A 15,168-nucleotide genomic window follows, 5' to 3' on the forward strand; every position below is an offset into this window, starting at 1 on the left:
ATTCAGAAGGGGACTAAGCAATATTCCTTATCAAAGCTGAACCTCACTTACCTGTCACACATTTCACTTCACTTCACAGTTACAATTCTCTCTTTGCTCCTTGTATTCTGAAAGTCCTCATATGTGTCAAATGGATCAGGAATACAATATGACCTTGACCTCATAAGACCACAAGACATAGGAGCAGAAATAGGCTATTCAGTCCATTGAGTCTCCCCTGCCATAACTACTCTGCTCCACTGCTTGGCTCTCTCCCCATAATCTTTGATGCCCTGGCTAATCAAGAACTTACCAATCTCTCTCGTAAATACAGCCAATGACTTGGCTGCCACAAATGCTTATGGCAACAAATTCCACAGATTCATAAGAAAAAAAACTTAAGTCTCCCACAGTCAGTTATTAAACAATTTTCCTTTGAAATCCAGTTCAAGAGCAATGACCTGTAATCATACAAAACTCAACCACCTCAGTCCATTGGTGCTGGCAGCCCAGATTTATACCTTTCTCAAAGTGCTACCTCCAAAGTTGCTGCCCCATCATCAGAAGGCACTCTGTACATTGTTGCAAGCCAACATTAGGTTTCTTTGGTCCCACCAAATTTGTTTCAATTCTAAATGGACACATAAACCATTATATAGCTCTTTCAAAAAGTCCAATTTGTCCATCATTTTGAAATGAAGCAGGTATATGAAAATGGTTAGTGTCTGCCATAAACATCATTAGGCAAGCAACCCAATTGCTTAGCTTTTGCACTCATTTCAAGCAAACAGAACATTCTTTTTCTCTTATTCCAAGGCAATGCTGAGCCAAGATTGACTTTTTGTAACTTCAATTGTTTAAGTAACTTGGAGAAAAAAATTAAAGAAATCTGAATGTCAAAGCTTATTAATTATATATTAATGTTTATTTACTTGGTTACAAGTGAAATGCTCTGTAGAGAAAATAGCTTCCTGAGAAGCCAATCAGTGAAATTACATCTCAGGTTGTTTGGAGCAGGAAAGCCACTAAAAGCAATTAAATAATGGGATCTATTTTCTGAATTCTAATGGGCAGGTTATTATATATAATAATCAGTATTTTGCTGAAGTTTGTAGATTTATGAATAAGCTTTGCAAACATACCAGTCACATTAAAGAATTTATAACAACAATTGGATATTTTGTTTTTGTTTCATTATTCACTGTGGAGGGCTGGTCCTAATTGTAAATGGATGTGCCTGGTTAGAAGATACTGTTGCGTGTGAGCTAAATCAATAGATGTGTACTTTAATTAAAATAATAAGATATTTATAATGTTATAGATTCTTGGTATTTTATACATGAAGCTGTAAAAGATAATGAAAAGATACATTATTATAAAGGACAGAGGGCAAGAAATTGTCTAAATGCCTGAATAAGTACATTGCTAGAACAACCATAACTGCAAAATCCTATTGTTTGTGATGCCCAAGATTTGGCCATTAACTTGCTCAAAGAACTTCTCACTGCTTATTCTCCAACTAATAAAACACAGGCATGGAGTCTAGGCTTTGGGCCATAGGTTGCACCATTGGTAGAGTGGAGATTTGTACTGGGATTGAACATTTGATCGTGAGTGTGTTGAGGCGTCAGTCAGGAGGAGAATCAGGATCTTAAGGTTTGGTTGGGAAAGAGAGAAGGCATTTTCCCCAGTAGCTACTGACTTTAGTTTTATTGTGGCACTTTTATGAAATCCTTAATAAGCGGTTGGGAGGGGGGAGGGGTGTGCAAGGCATATAGGGGAGCATGGAAACTAAACAGATTAAACATTTTTAGGGGAAGGAAAGGACTTGACTGCTTGGCTTTGCTGTATAGTTTCCAAACAACACAAGATATTTTCAGGGTTTGAGGCATTTAGAGGCAGCCTAGAATGTACGAGATAAATGTGGAAAATTAACAATGTTTTCAGAGTTCTTTGCTTCGACAGGATTGGGTTTGACTGACATGGAACCATTTTCGGCTATGAATGATCTTCCACATAGTTCTTTTGTTCCACATAGTTCTTTTGTTCTTTTGCCTTCATTTCCAGGAAATAAGCATGCAGGCTGAAAAGTTTTTTTCTATATTTCTCACATCCTCAAGTGCACTCATTTTACTGTTGAGTTTTCGTGACAGGTAGTGAATGTATGTCTCCTTTCGTAGCTTTTTTTTGAAGAATTGTTCATTATTTTCCATAAAATTTAAGCTGACTTTTGAACTAACGTTTGTAAGAAGTGCTTTCATTCTATAATAGTTAATTTTTGTTACTTTCAGAAATAATTTTACCCATGGTTCCCCAGCAAAAAAAGGATCGGCAGTACTCAATGGAATACTTACAGTATGCTTTCATTACACCTCCACAAAATCCTTCTCTGCCCATGTTTGATTTCTTTGAATACATTTTCAACAAAATCATGAAACAACATTTAGAGACCATACCTAAAGAGAAAAATGATAAACCTTTGGATTGGTTTAAAACCCTTTGAGATAGTTTTGAGACAAGGCCAACACTCAAACAGATAATTATTGAAACATCACAGAAATCAGAATAGGGTCCTGTAACATCATACAAGGGTGGCACAGTTGGCGTGGTAGTTAGCGCAATGCCTCTACAGCTCCAGTGATCGAGACTGAGGTTCAAATCCCATACAGTCTGAAAGGAGTTTGTATGTTCTTCCCATGTCTGCGTGGGTTTTCCCCTGGGGGCTCTGGTTTCCTCCCACTGTTCAAAAAAAAACAAACCGGGATGTAAGTGAATTAGGGGTAAATTGGGTAGCATTGGCTTGTGGGTCAAAATGGCCTGTTATCATGCTGTATGTATGCATTTCTCAATTTAAAAAAAAATTTAAATTCAAAACTTAAATTTAAAATTAATTGATTGCTAAAAGTGGAAATGCTCATAACTTCACGAACTTAAATGCTGAAGAAACTATTCAGGCAATTCGTTTTTTGATTAATTCCACTGTTTCTAGAAGAACTGATGAGATGGCAAGGGACATTGAAAAACAATTAGCCATTTCATTACAATCCAAATAATTCTCATTACGATTAGATGAATCTACTCTGCAAGAGAACAACACTCTTCTCATGGCTTATGCCAGATTCTGGAATGGAAACATGCTGATAGAACAGATGTTGTTTGCCAGAAGGATTAAAACAGGTGCTAAGGGACTGACTATTTTCAAAGTTACGAATTATAGAAATGAAAATAGCATTCCACTGGAGAATATACAGCACTTCCCTGTGCAACTGATGGTTATGGTACATTGGTTGGATGATACAGAGGGTTCATCATATGCCTGAAAAATGTTATACATTCAGTCTTTACTTTTTATTGCATTATTCATAAGGGGAGCATAATGGCTAAAAACTTAGGAGGACATTTAAATGCTTTGCTTTCAATTGCCATAAAGATTGTAAACTTTATAAGATCACCTCCCTTTCAAGACAGTCTATTCCAGCATCTTTGTGAAGAAAATGACAAACATTTCCAGACACCACTGCTGTGTACCAAGGTGAGGTGGCTCTCCAAAAAGAAATTGTCTTCATTGTTTTGTTGCACTCTGGGACACTATTGTTTCTGCTCTTTCTCATCACAAATGACAGAAATACCAGGAGTTAACTCAAATTTTGATTTCCTATTGGATCATGTCGGATTGTAGGTTCCTAATCCTGACATGTGTTTCGGTGATGTTTCTTTTATTGAAATAAGGAAACTTGGGTTCTTTTAAAACAACTATATTAGCTAAGGAGCTCACTCAGGACCATGTGGAGACATCCATCTTGAATTCAATGGAAGCATGCCACAAACTAGTCTGTCTCCCTCTAGTGGTCAGGAGGATCACCAGCACTCTATCATGACATCCCCTTTCCTTGAGATGTTTAATCTAACAACGTGACCCACTAATACAGTATTTATTTCAATGTAAAGTTCAACACCAACTTAAGCAACAATATCAGCAGCACAAACTTTTAAAGGGTGCAGTTATTTTACTTTTAGAGATTGTCTGTCAGGTGCTGTATAACGCCTGCTGATTTTCTTAAGACAGGTGCTTGTGTTAGCTCTGCTGGTCCACTGCAGTTGTCACCAGGAAGAAGCCGACCCATGTAAAAGGTGAATTGCTGCTTCTACAGCCAGGATACAACAGTTCCATATGGGAACAGAAATTTCTGGGATTATCCAAACTGTGAGCAGTCTAATGGCTTTCAAGAGAATGGTGATTTACAACAGCCAATCCCTGCTCAGTATATGGAGCATTTGAATTAGATGGTAACGAGCTGGGCAATTCCTTCATTAGCCTCCAAAATTCAGCAGTGTTCTTCTGTAAGAAATGCAACAGCAACCAGCCGTTGAAGATTAAGCAATTGGCTTCCTTTGTTCCCAGAGATGAGGTTAAGTATGAAGAGGAAATATAGGTGTACAAGCATCATCTTAAGCAGACTTACAAGCTGTGCCATCCCTGTCAGGCAGCAGTGTAATATTACATTAAATACCAAGACCAGCAAATTCGAGCAATTCTCTTAGCATCGTCATCAAGAGGCCGCAAAACCTTTGTGCAGAGTTCCCATTATTTCCTGCCTTTCTACTCCATTCAGGGTAGATTTGATTTGCAGCCTTTGCCTGTTCTGCTATTTAGTTGCCATGGCAATTTATGGATTGAATGGTTTACATGAATTCCAAAAGACCATGACTGAAATGCCGGCATCTGATCTGCTCCCATTTCCATCCAACAACAGCAATGAAACCATTTCTCCATCTGACCACAGTGCTGTCTTGAATGCCACGGTATGGCAAGATCTGCTGTAGCTGGTGCCAGAGTAAATGTTGATGATCAACCTGCAAGATGTGTGGGACAATGTGAAGAACCACCAAATAGCTGTTGCTACCTTTGGATTCTTCACTTGCTTATTGGCTGTATTTCTGGCTGGATGAATAAAGTTGCAGAGAATGGATGCAGTGGCTTTCCCTACTCGATGGAGAGATACCTACACACTGATATTCCTGCAGTGTCTCTTGCTTTTAATTTTAAGTCCATTAAGAAAGTATTAAAGCCCTCTCCCTGCAGCTGCACATGTAAACAAAATACGTACCTCTCGTACATTTTATTTTTCTTTGGTGAAGTGTTCATCAAACATCTCCATAACCTTGTGCAACTTGCTCTGGTGTTCTGCCTTGGCAAAATCAAATATATTGAAAATTTATAGTCCTTGAGGTCCCACACGGTAAGTATCAGTGTAATCTTCTATGCTTCAGGTTTGCTTTCGACTCCAATGGCTTCCAGGTACAGCATGAATCTTTGTTCGAACTGTCTCCACTCGTGGTTGACATTTCCAGTCCAATTGAGAGCATCAAGAGCCTTCACACTTACCATTTCTCTGCTGCTATATTGTTTGATTTTTACTCCTGATATCATGTGATGTTTCTTTTATTGTAATAAAGTAACTTGGGTTCTTTTAAAACAACTATACTTTATTAGTTAAAGAACTCACTCTGGACCACATGGAGGGATCCATCTTGAATCCAACTGAAGCATGCAACAGACTAATCTCTGACTCCTTTGAGTAGTCAGGAGGATCACTATCACTCTATCACCAAATTCACGACCAAGCTGCTTCACCAAAGCAAATCCTATTGTGTACCTTGTAGACAGCCTGAAATTCTAACACTGTGTACCAATGTAACATGCCCAGCAAATGATCCTTTAAGAATTAATGGAGGCTTGAGAGTGTAATTAACTCATTTCTAACTTACATAATGCTTTCTCAAACTGAGCAAAATCACAGTAAATAATATCAGCTCCCTGTTTTAATTGGAGTTTTTATATCTATTTTAAACTATAGAAATTAATGTAATTTTCATGCAATGCTATCCATGATTTATGTAAACTCTCTAATATGTAGTATTTTAAATAGACAGTCAGCAGAATTTTGTTTAATAATGGGCAGAAATTAAGTGAGTGAAATAGCGTAGCGGCTAGCCCAACACTATTACTGCACCAGCGACCCAGAGGTGTTTTTAAGGAGTTTCATTCTCCTGTGGGTTTCCTCTGGGTACTCTGGTTTCCTCCCACCCTCCAAAATGTATAGGGGTAGCAGAGTGTAATTGGGCTGGAAGGCCCTTCCACTATGCTGTGTCATAGTAATTTTACACAAAGATCAAGACAATACATTGCTATTTTTAAACCATTCACAAGAAAAAATTAGCTGCATTTGATGAAAATTGTCAAGGCAATGCTCACTGAAGCTCATATAATAAAAGTGGCCTGAATGAAATAAGCCTATAAATAAAATTCCAGATCCACTGAGTTGATGTGAAATCTGAATTTTAAAATAGCTCTGTTATTTTAAGTGTGCATGTATTATTTGTGAGTTTTCTATTTCTATAATTGCTATCCTAAAAGCTAAAATAGCTAAAATGCCGATCCATGTTGGGGGACATAAATTATAGAGAGACAGCATGATGTACAACTGCAGCGGTAGGGTTCCAAGTTATCACTAGATGGATTAATCTCAAGTTCATCCAACTAAAATTTTGTTTTCACATCATCTGTGCATCCTTCTTAACCAAAGTCACAAAGGGGATAAAACAAGGGCGACAGTGTACTTAATTTTCACTTACTAAACAGTAAAGCAAGTTGTAATATGTAAATATTTAAAATTCTAATACAGCTCCCATAAATGAAGTATAGTTATGAATTTTGTTGAGCCGGACTGCAGGTTAAACAAAATATTACTTTTGTTCAGAATGAAGAAAGGTAAACAGAAATAAGTTCTTATGATGAAAGAAATCAAATATTCAGTCAAGTAAATTTATTTCACAGAAACAGAAATAAATTACTAGCTGGAATGTGGACAACAAATTGCAATAGCAAATAGAAAAGGACAATGTTATAATAGTCATGAGGGATTTTAACATGCAAGTAGATTTGGAAAAGCAGATTAGGACTGGATTTCAAGAGAGAGAATTTGTAGAAGGCCAAACAAGATGGCTTTTTAGAGCAGCTTGTTGATGAGCCCACGAGGCAAGTGGCTGTACTGGATTGGGTGTTGGGTAATGCATCCAAGATGATTAGAGATCTTACAGTAAAGGAACCATTAAGCAGCAGTGATCACAATATGATTAAGTTCTATTTGAGGTTTAGCAAGGAGAAAAATAAAGTCAGTTGTATCGGTATTTCAATAGAGTAAAGGGAATTACAGTGACATGAGAAAGGAACTGGTTAAAATAGATTGGAAATGAGCACTGGCAGGGAAGAGGACAGAGTAGAAATGGATGGAGTTTCTGCAAGGAAATGAGGAAGGTGCAGGATAAATACATACCAAAAAACAGGAAATATTCAAATGGAAAAATGTCACAACTATGGCTGACAAGACGAGACAAAGCCAATGTACAAGCAAAAGAGAGGGCATACAAGGAAACAAAAATTGGTGGGAAGATAGAGGAATGGGAAGTTTTTAAAACTTGCAGAAGGTATCCAAAAAACTCAAATGGAAGGAAAAGATGATGTATGAAAGTAGACAAGCAAATAATATCAAAGAGGATACAAAAGCTTCTTCAAGCATATAAAGAATAAAAATGAGTTGAGAGTAGATATAGGACCACGAAAAAAATGATTCTGGAGAAATAATGAGGGGAGGCAAGGAGATGGCAGAGGAACTAAATGAATAATTTGCATCTGTCTTCACTGTGGAAGACACAAGAAGTGTGCCGGATGTTGAATGGTATCAGGGAAGGGAAGTGAGAGAAGTTACTATTTCAAGGGAGAAGGTGCTAAGAACACTGAATGGTCAAAGGGTCGATAGGTCTCCCAGACCCGATGGATTGCAACTTAGTGTCCTAAATGAAATCATGGTAGAGATTGTGGAGACATTGGTAATGATCTTTCAGGAATCAATAGATCCTGGTATGGCCCTGGAGGACTGGAAAAGTGCAAATATCACCCCACTATTCAAGAAGGGAGGGAAGCAGCAGAAAGGAATCTATAGACTAGCTAGCCTGATGTCAGTAGTTGAGAAGATGTCGGAGTCGATTATCAAGGATGAGGTTACAGAGTATTTGGAGGCACATGACAAGATAGGACAAAGCCAGCAGGGTTTCCTTAAGGGAAAATTCTACTTAACAGACCTATTGGAATTCTCTGAATAAGTGACAAGCAGGCTAGATAAAGGAGAGGTAGTGGATGTTGTGTATTTGGATTTTCAGAAGACCTTTGACAAGGTGCCGCACATGAGGTTATTTAACAAGATAAGAGCACATTGTATAACTGGAGATATATTGGCATATGTAGAGAATTGGCTGATTGGCAAGAAGCAGAGTTGGAATATAAGGATCATATTCTGGTTGGCTGCTAATTGCTAGTGGTGTTACACAAGGGTCAGATGTGGGAGCCAAAGGGTCGATAGGTCTCCCAGACCCGATGGATTGCAACTTAGTGTCCTAAATGAAATCATGGTAGAGATTGTGGAGACATTGGTAATGATCTTTCAGGAATCAATGTTGTACATTAATAATTTAGATTATGGATTGGTCTTGGGGCTGCATCTTTTTATGTTCTATATTAATGATTTAGATTATGGAATGAATGGCTTTGTGGCCAAGTTTGCAGATTATATGATGGTAGGTGGAGGAGCAGGTAGTGTTGACAACACAGGGAGGCTACTGAAGGGCTTAAACAAATTAGGAGAATGGGAAGAGAAGTGGCAACTCAAATGTAATGTTGGAAAGTGGACGGTCAAGCATTTTGGTAAAAAAAATAAATGGGCCGACTTTTTTAAATGGGGAGAAAATTGAAAATATCCAGATGCAGAGGGTCCTGGGAATCCTCATGTAGGATGGCCTGAAGATATATTTGCATATTGAATCAGTGGTGAAGAAGGCAAATGCAATATTGGCATTCATTTCAAGAGTAAAAACACACAGCAATGCTAGAGGAAATCAGCTGCTCTTGCAGTGACAGAGGAGATAAAGATATTACCGACATTTTGCACCTGAGCCCTTCACTGTATATATTTGAAAAGGAAAAAGTATGTATCATGGTCAATGTGGTTTATGGTGTGAAAAATAAAAAATGTAAAAAAAAGTAATAAGCAAACAGGAAGGTGTCAGAATAAAGACTGAAGACTGGCATGGGGTGGAGTCCAGACCAACAGAAGGTGTTAATTGGATATAATAAGGTGAGAAAGGAATCAGGGAAAATGGGGGAGGGAGAGAGTGAGAGAGAACAACAAAACAGAGCTGGGGGGAGAGGTGACAGGAGAAGGAGGAAGAGGAAGTGTTTAATGTTAATGCCATCTTGTTGCAGGGCGCCCAGATGGAAGATGAGGTGCTGTTCCTCCAATTTGCGGGTGGTGTCAGTTTGGCAGTGCATGAGGTAAAAGACATACACGTCAGCAAGTGATTTGGATGGGGAATTGAAATGGTGGCCACTGGGAGATCCATGTTATCATGGTGGACAGAGCTGAGGTGCCACATCCCAATCTGCACCCTGTCTCTCCAATGTAGAGGAGACCACAACGGGAGCACCTGATGCAGTAGCTGACCCCTGAACAAGTGGAGGCATTGACATACTTTCTTAATAGTTGTAGATGGTGTTGTTGTCATACATCTGTAGAAATTTGCCAGGGTTTCTGTTGTCATACCAAACCTCCGCAAACTCCTGAGGAAGTAGAGGTGCTGACATGCTTTCTTCACGATGCCATTAGTGTGTTGGCTCCAGAAAAGATCCTCTGAGGAAGTGAACTTAAATTTGCTCACACTCTCTACCTCTGACCCCCCCTCTGGTTATCCCTTCCTGAAGTCAACAATCAGCTCCTTAGTTTTGGTGACACTGAGTGCAAGGTTGGTGTTGGTGCACCATTCAGCCACGTTCTCAATCTCTCTCCTGTATGCTGACTCATCGTTCCATTTTATACAGCTCACTACCGTGGTATTGTCGGCAAATTTGTAGATGTTGTTATTGTTGTACCAAGCCACATTGTCATAGATGTAAAGTGAGTAGAGCACGGGGCTAAGAACGGAGCCCTGTGGTGATTTGGTACTGATGGAAATTGTGGAGGAGATGCTCTTACCAATCCTCACTGATTGTAGTCTGGAGGTGACAAGGTGGGGTTAGGGTTGAGATGGGAAGGAATTTCTTTAGCGAGCGAGTGATAAATCTGTGGAATTTGTTGCCACTGGCAGTTGTGGAGGTCAAGTCAGTGGGTGTATTTAAGACAGAGATTGATTATTTTTTTGATTAGTCAGGGCATCATAGGTTATGGGGAGAAGGCTTGGCAGTGGGGCCGAATGGGAAAATGGATTAGCTCATGATTAAATGATGGGGCAGACTTGATAGACTGAATAACCAATTTCTGTTCCTAGGTTTTATTATGGAATGAACTTAAACAGTAGAATTTTAATTCCAAGTATGAAGTTTACTGAAAACATTAAAAAAAATTTTCCTCATGTTCCCTGTTCCCAGAAAGATCCCTTAAACTTTAAATAATCTTTAATCTGAAGAAATAATTGCAACCCCATGATTGCTCCATGAATTTCTGTACATTTGTACAAGACAAATAATGGAAACATTTCCCTTCTCCTCAGAATAGAAAACTTTGCATAGCTTTCCAACTAATTGCTTGGCAATTAAATCTAAGGTAATGTATTCCAACCATGACAGATGGATTCACAAGACTATCGTCTTGCTACTTGAAATCTGTGACCATCTGGTTGACATGCTGTGTTGTGACTATTAAGTTATAAAAGTCTTTCTTTTCATTAATTAATTTGCAAGAAGCTTCACCTTCCTAGTCCAGTGAAAGCAGGTTGAAATTACACCCTGACAATGTACTCTTCAACCTGTGTTGCCCCTTCTCAACAAAATACATATTTTCATCATTAACTTTCAAATCAGGGAAGGGAACTGTGAGCAGATTTAAAGGAGAAGTTGAAGTACTGAAGATAATGAAGATAATGAAGAGTTAACAATATGAATTAATGTTCCTGCCAATAATGCTTCTTTGTTCTCAATGCATTGGAGTTAGGTAGGAAAATTGATTTGTTAGCTGTTTGTTGGGAACTGGGACAAGAGAGTAGAGTAGAGAGTCTGTCGTCCAATCTTAGCTCAGAGTAGGTATGAGATGAAAGAGGAGAGAAAGTCAATAAAGGTTTTTTTTGGTTGATGTAGTAATCCTAATATGGTTCTGTTGAGAACATATCCTTCTCATAGGTCAGCTTCCCTATGGCTTCCATATGCCTGTATGTTGCAATTTAGAATTCAGAGATGAGTATCTTTCCAATTCATTGCTGACTTAATGGAGCAAACCCATATAAAGGAGAGGGGCCAGATGAATTTTGACACAAGGGTTTTTTGCAGTAGATAAACTGCAAATTTCTGACCCATATTTTGTGATTAAGTTTGGAAACTTGTAGGTGGGCTTCATGAAAACAATGGCTACTTTCTTTATGGCCACTTCAAGAGGAATGTTCTTTTGAAGGAAATTTAAACAGTATAGCATGACATAAACAATATCAGAGCAACACTACACTGAGAAAGGCAGAGACTGAAGCTGAGGCACAAACAAGTAAGATAGAGATAGGATGGTAGGATTGGATTAGTACAATCAAGGGATTAGTAAAAGTCTAGTTGATTTTAAAGGAAGTTACTCACTTGGAATAGCTTTGCTGTTTTTTACATGGTGCCAGCACTGGGACCTTGATGATTGAGCTACTTTATACAATTGTATCATTAATAAAACATAAATTGGAGAATAAGCAAATCATGTTTTTTAGAGACACACAGGAGACTGCAGATCCTAGAATTGGGAGCAACTAACAGGTTATTTTTAATTGAATTAAGGTTTTACCTTTAACTAACAAGGCAAAGTTTGTGGCTATGCATTTTAATGTTGCCTTATTGATTAGGCATTACGTATAAATATAGGTTGATAACAAAAAAAATATAATTACAGCAAAGACTGACCTCTGTTCTTTTGACTAATTTCTCCCAAGTCATGGTTGCTATGCTGGTACTTGCAAAGATAAAACACTACAATTGGTGAAGATTTAGAAATGGTTGGCTAAGATAGGAAGGCTCCTTTAGCTGTGAACATAGAGAGATTTGCCCTCAAAGAAATAACAACAAACTATTACCTGGAGAATGAAGATTTTGATTTTTTTGGCTGCTTTTTATGGATTTTGTGTGTGTGATCACAAAAAAAAATCACCTTAACGTTTTCCTATCACATACAGTTTTTTTTAGATACAATCTATTTTTGTGATTTTCTGTCATATTTTAAGTCTACTTCAAGCCTACAAAACCATGAACTGCACTTGGACCGCTGATCTTGGAGCAGTTATCGACAAACATAGCGAAAGGTTTCACCAGGACATTACGACCATGGAAAGAAAAGTGGTATCAGGGCAACTGGAATCCATCAGTGCTGGCCCACTATTGTTGGACACTGACATCAGATGCTGAATACAAATGAAAATCAGTGGCAAATTGTTTTTAGGTCAATTGAATTAACGCATCATTATTGCGATTAAATATGCTAAATTCAATAAAAATTAATTTAATGTTTCTCCAACGTCCTATGTGATACAGCAAATCTGAAAGTATCTTTGTGTTCAGCTTGAAGTGGTCTATCATACTCCCCAATAGTTTTTCAGGAAGCAAGCCATTTGAAAAATATTGACATCCAGTGAATGGATCACTGTTCTACTTTGAGAAAGCACAGAGAGCACAGAAAGAACATTGTATGAACTCCACACTGTCTCTTTCAACCTTTCTCTTGAATATTTCCCCTCTGCTTCCTATCTTATGCTTCATCATGTAGATTCAGATCATTGTCTTTCAGAGATGCTGGTTTCAATCTGCCTTTACTTTTGGAGGGAAAAAAGGCAATTGGTCAGAAAATCAATTGCATTGCAAGGTATTTTTTCCTCATTGTTGTATATTTGAGAATTGAGTTATTTTCAGAGTGCAACAAGGTAACAGTCATTTATAGGTCATTTTGTTTCTCGTGGAAAACTCTACTGGCAATATCTTGTCGTGAATGATTGCAGAGGGATTTGGGCTGCTTAGAAAAGTGGGCTGAAAAATAGCAGATGGAATTTAATGCTGATAAGTGTGAGGTGCTTCATTTTGGTAAGAAGAATCAGAATAGGACATACGTGGTAAATGGGAGAGCATTGAGGAATACAGAAGAGCAGAAAGATTTAGGAGTGATGGTACATCGTTCCCTGAAGGTAGAAACTCACGTGAATAGGGTGGTGAAGAAGGCTTTTAGTATGCTGGCCTTTATCAATCATTGCATGGAATATAGGAGTTGGGAGGTGATGTTGAGATTGTATAAGACGTTGGTGCGGCCTAATTTGGAGTTCTGTGTGCAGTTCTGGTCGCCTAATTATAGGAAGGATATAAACAGAGTGGAGAGAGTGCAGAGAAGGTTGACCAGAATGTTACCTGGGTTTAAGCATCTAGAGTATAGGGAGAGATTGGACAGATTAGGTCTTTATTCTTTGGAGCGTAGAAGGTTGAGAGGGGATTTGATAGAAGTATTTAAGATTATGAAAGGGATAGACAGAGTGGATGTGGATAGACTATTTCCGTTAAGAGGAGGAAAGATTAAAACAAGAGGACATGAGTTAAGAATTAAGGGGGAGAGGTTTAGAGGTAACATGAGGGGGAACTTCTTTACTCAGAGAGTGGTAGCCGTGTGGAATGATCTTCCGGGAGAAATAGTGGCGGCGGAGTCAATTGTATTATTTAAGAAAAGGTTGGACAGGTATATGGATGAGAAGAAGATGGAGGGTTATGGGCATTGTGCGGGGACGTGGGACTAGAAAGGGGTGTTTGGTTCGGTGCGGACTAGAAGGGCCTAATGGCCTGTTTCCGTGCTGTAATTGTTATGTCAATTATGTCAATTATGTAGCTCTAATACAGGGGTTCCAAAACGTTTTAGATCATCAACCCCTTCAGTTACTATGTAGTCCCTCATCAACCCCCCAGTCATAGAATCCAACACTTGACCAGGGTGGGGAGGGGTGGGGGGGTAGGCTGGGCAGACAGCAGCTGAATGGAGAGGCTGGGTACAATGGCCAGACACCTGGTTTTAGGCTGGACAGTCTGGCTTTTGAGCCTTCTGGTGCCTTCCAACTGGTGCCACCTTGAGCTGGACATTAATTTGTCCTCCATTTTGGGGGGGGTGTGGTGTGGTGTAGCCCTACACCTCCAAATGAAGGAAAAATTAAGGGGAAGAAAGGGCACTTACTTGTTAAATGCAGTGTCTTGGGATCTGCTGGTGCATGCACAATGAGGGGGGAAATGTGACGGTGATACTCAAAGTGCAGCTGGAGCATGCACGATGAGAGGGAAGTGTGATGGCGACGCACGAAGGTTCATGGCAGGTAAGCCCCCTCTCCCATGCTAGACCAGGGTGGGGGGGGGTAGGTGGTGTGGAGGCGCTATTTTAAATCAACCCCCTTTCGCCCCCCCCTGGCATTTATCAACCCTTAGGGGTTGATATTGACCACTTTGGAGACCCCTACTCTAATAGGAGGCATTAGTGATAGCGTGCTCTCACCAGGTGGAGTTAGAGACAGTGTGTGTATAGTGTCTTCTATAGTTTGTATACACTTTTACTTCTGTTTAGTTTTCCTTTGGAAAAACATTGCTTTGCCTAGTGATTCTGCCCTTTGCACTTGTTATAGACTTTTCCACTGGCTGGGCATTGCTTTGCCGCATGTTGAGTGCCACATTGCTTACAGTGGAATGTCTCTCCATCTTTTTGTTGTTTCCTATGTCTCCTATTTTGTTTGTTTGTGTGTGTGTCCAGACACTGTGGCTATGTCTTCATTTTCACTATCATTGAATTTTCTTTTGTGCTGCAGAGCTAATGCACTGGTGTGGGATATCTTCACAGCTCCAGCTAAGGTAAGCTCTGTTTCTCACAGCAACCTCTCTCTCACTTTGTTATCATTAATTCCAAGCACAATTTGAACACAGATCATTTAAACTTGTGGTGATCCAAAATTCCATGTTCTTGCTTTTAATTTTAAGTCTATTAAAAAAGTATTAAAGCTCTCACCCTGCATTTGCATATATGAGCAAAACACATACCTCTCTAAGGTTTCATTTTTCTTTGGTGAACAGTATTCATCAAATATCTCAATAACCTTGTTGAACTTGCC

General features: G+C 39.0%; 1 long non-coding RNA gene and 1 pseudogene across 1 annotated transcript in view; both read left to right on the top strand.

Moving 5' to 3' along the window:
• The window catches only part of LOC138742863 (uncharacterized), a 99,787-nt gene extending 84,879 nt beyond the window's left edge, over positions 1-14,908 (top strand). Inside the window, exons 3-4 of the long non-coding RNA XR_011344459.1 lie at positions 9,299-9,367; positions 14,869-14,908. This is a non-coding gene — a long non-coding RNA (uncharacterized lncRNA). The remainder of the gene's footprint in view (positions 1-9,298; positions 9,368-14,868) is intronic.
• LOC138742922 (transmembrane protein 201-like) lies at positions 3,645-5,046 on the top strand (annotated as a pseudogene).
• Positions 14,909-15,168: the final 260 nt, after the last annotated feature.

This window comes from Narcine bancroftii, chromosome 9, assembly GCF_036971445.1.
Source record: "Narcine bancroftii isolate sNarBan1 chromosome 9, sNarBan1.hap1, whole genome shotgun sequence".
Lineage (NCBI taxonomy): Eukaryota > Metazoa > Chordata > Chondrichthyes > Torpediniformes > Narcinidae > Narcine > Narcine bancroftii.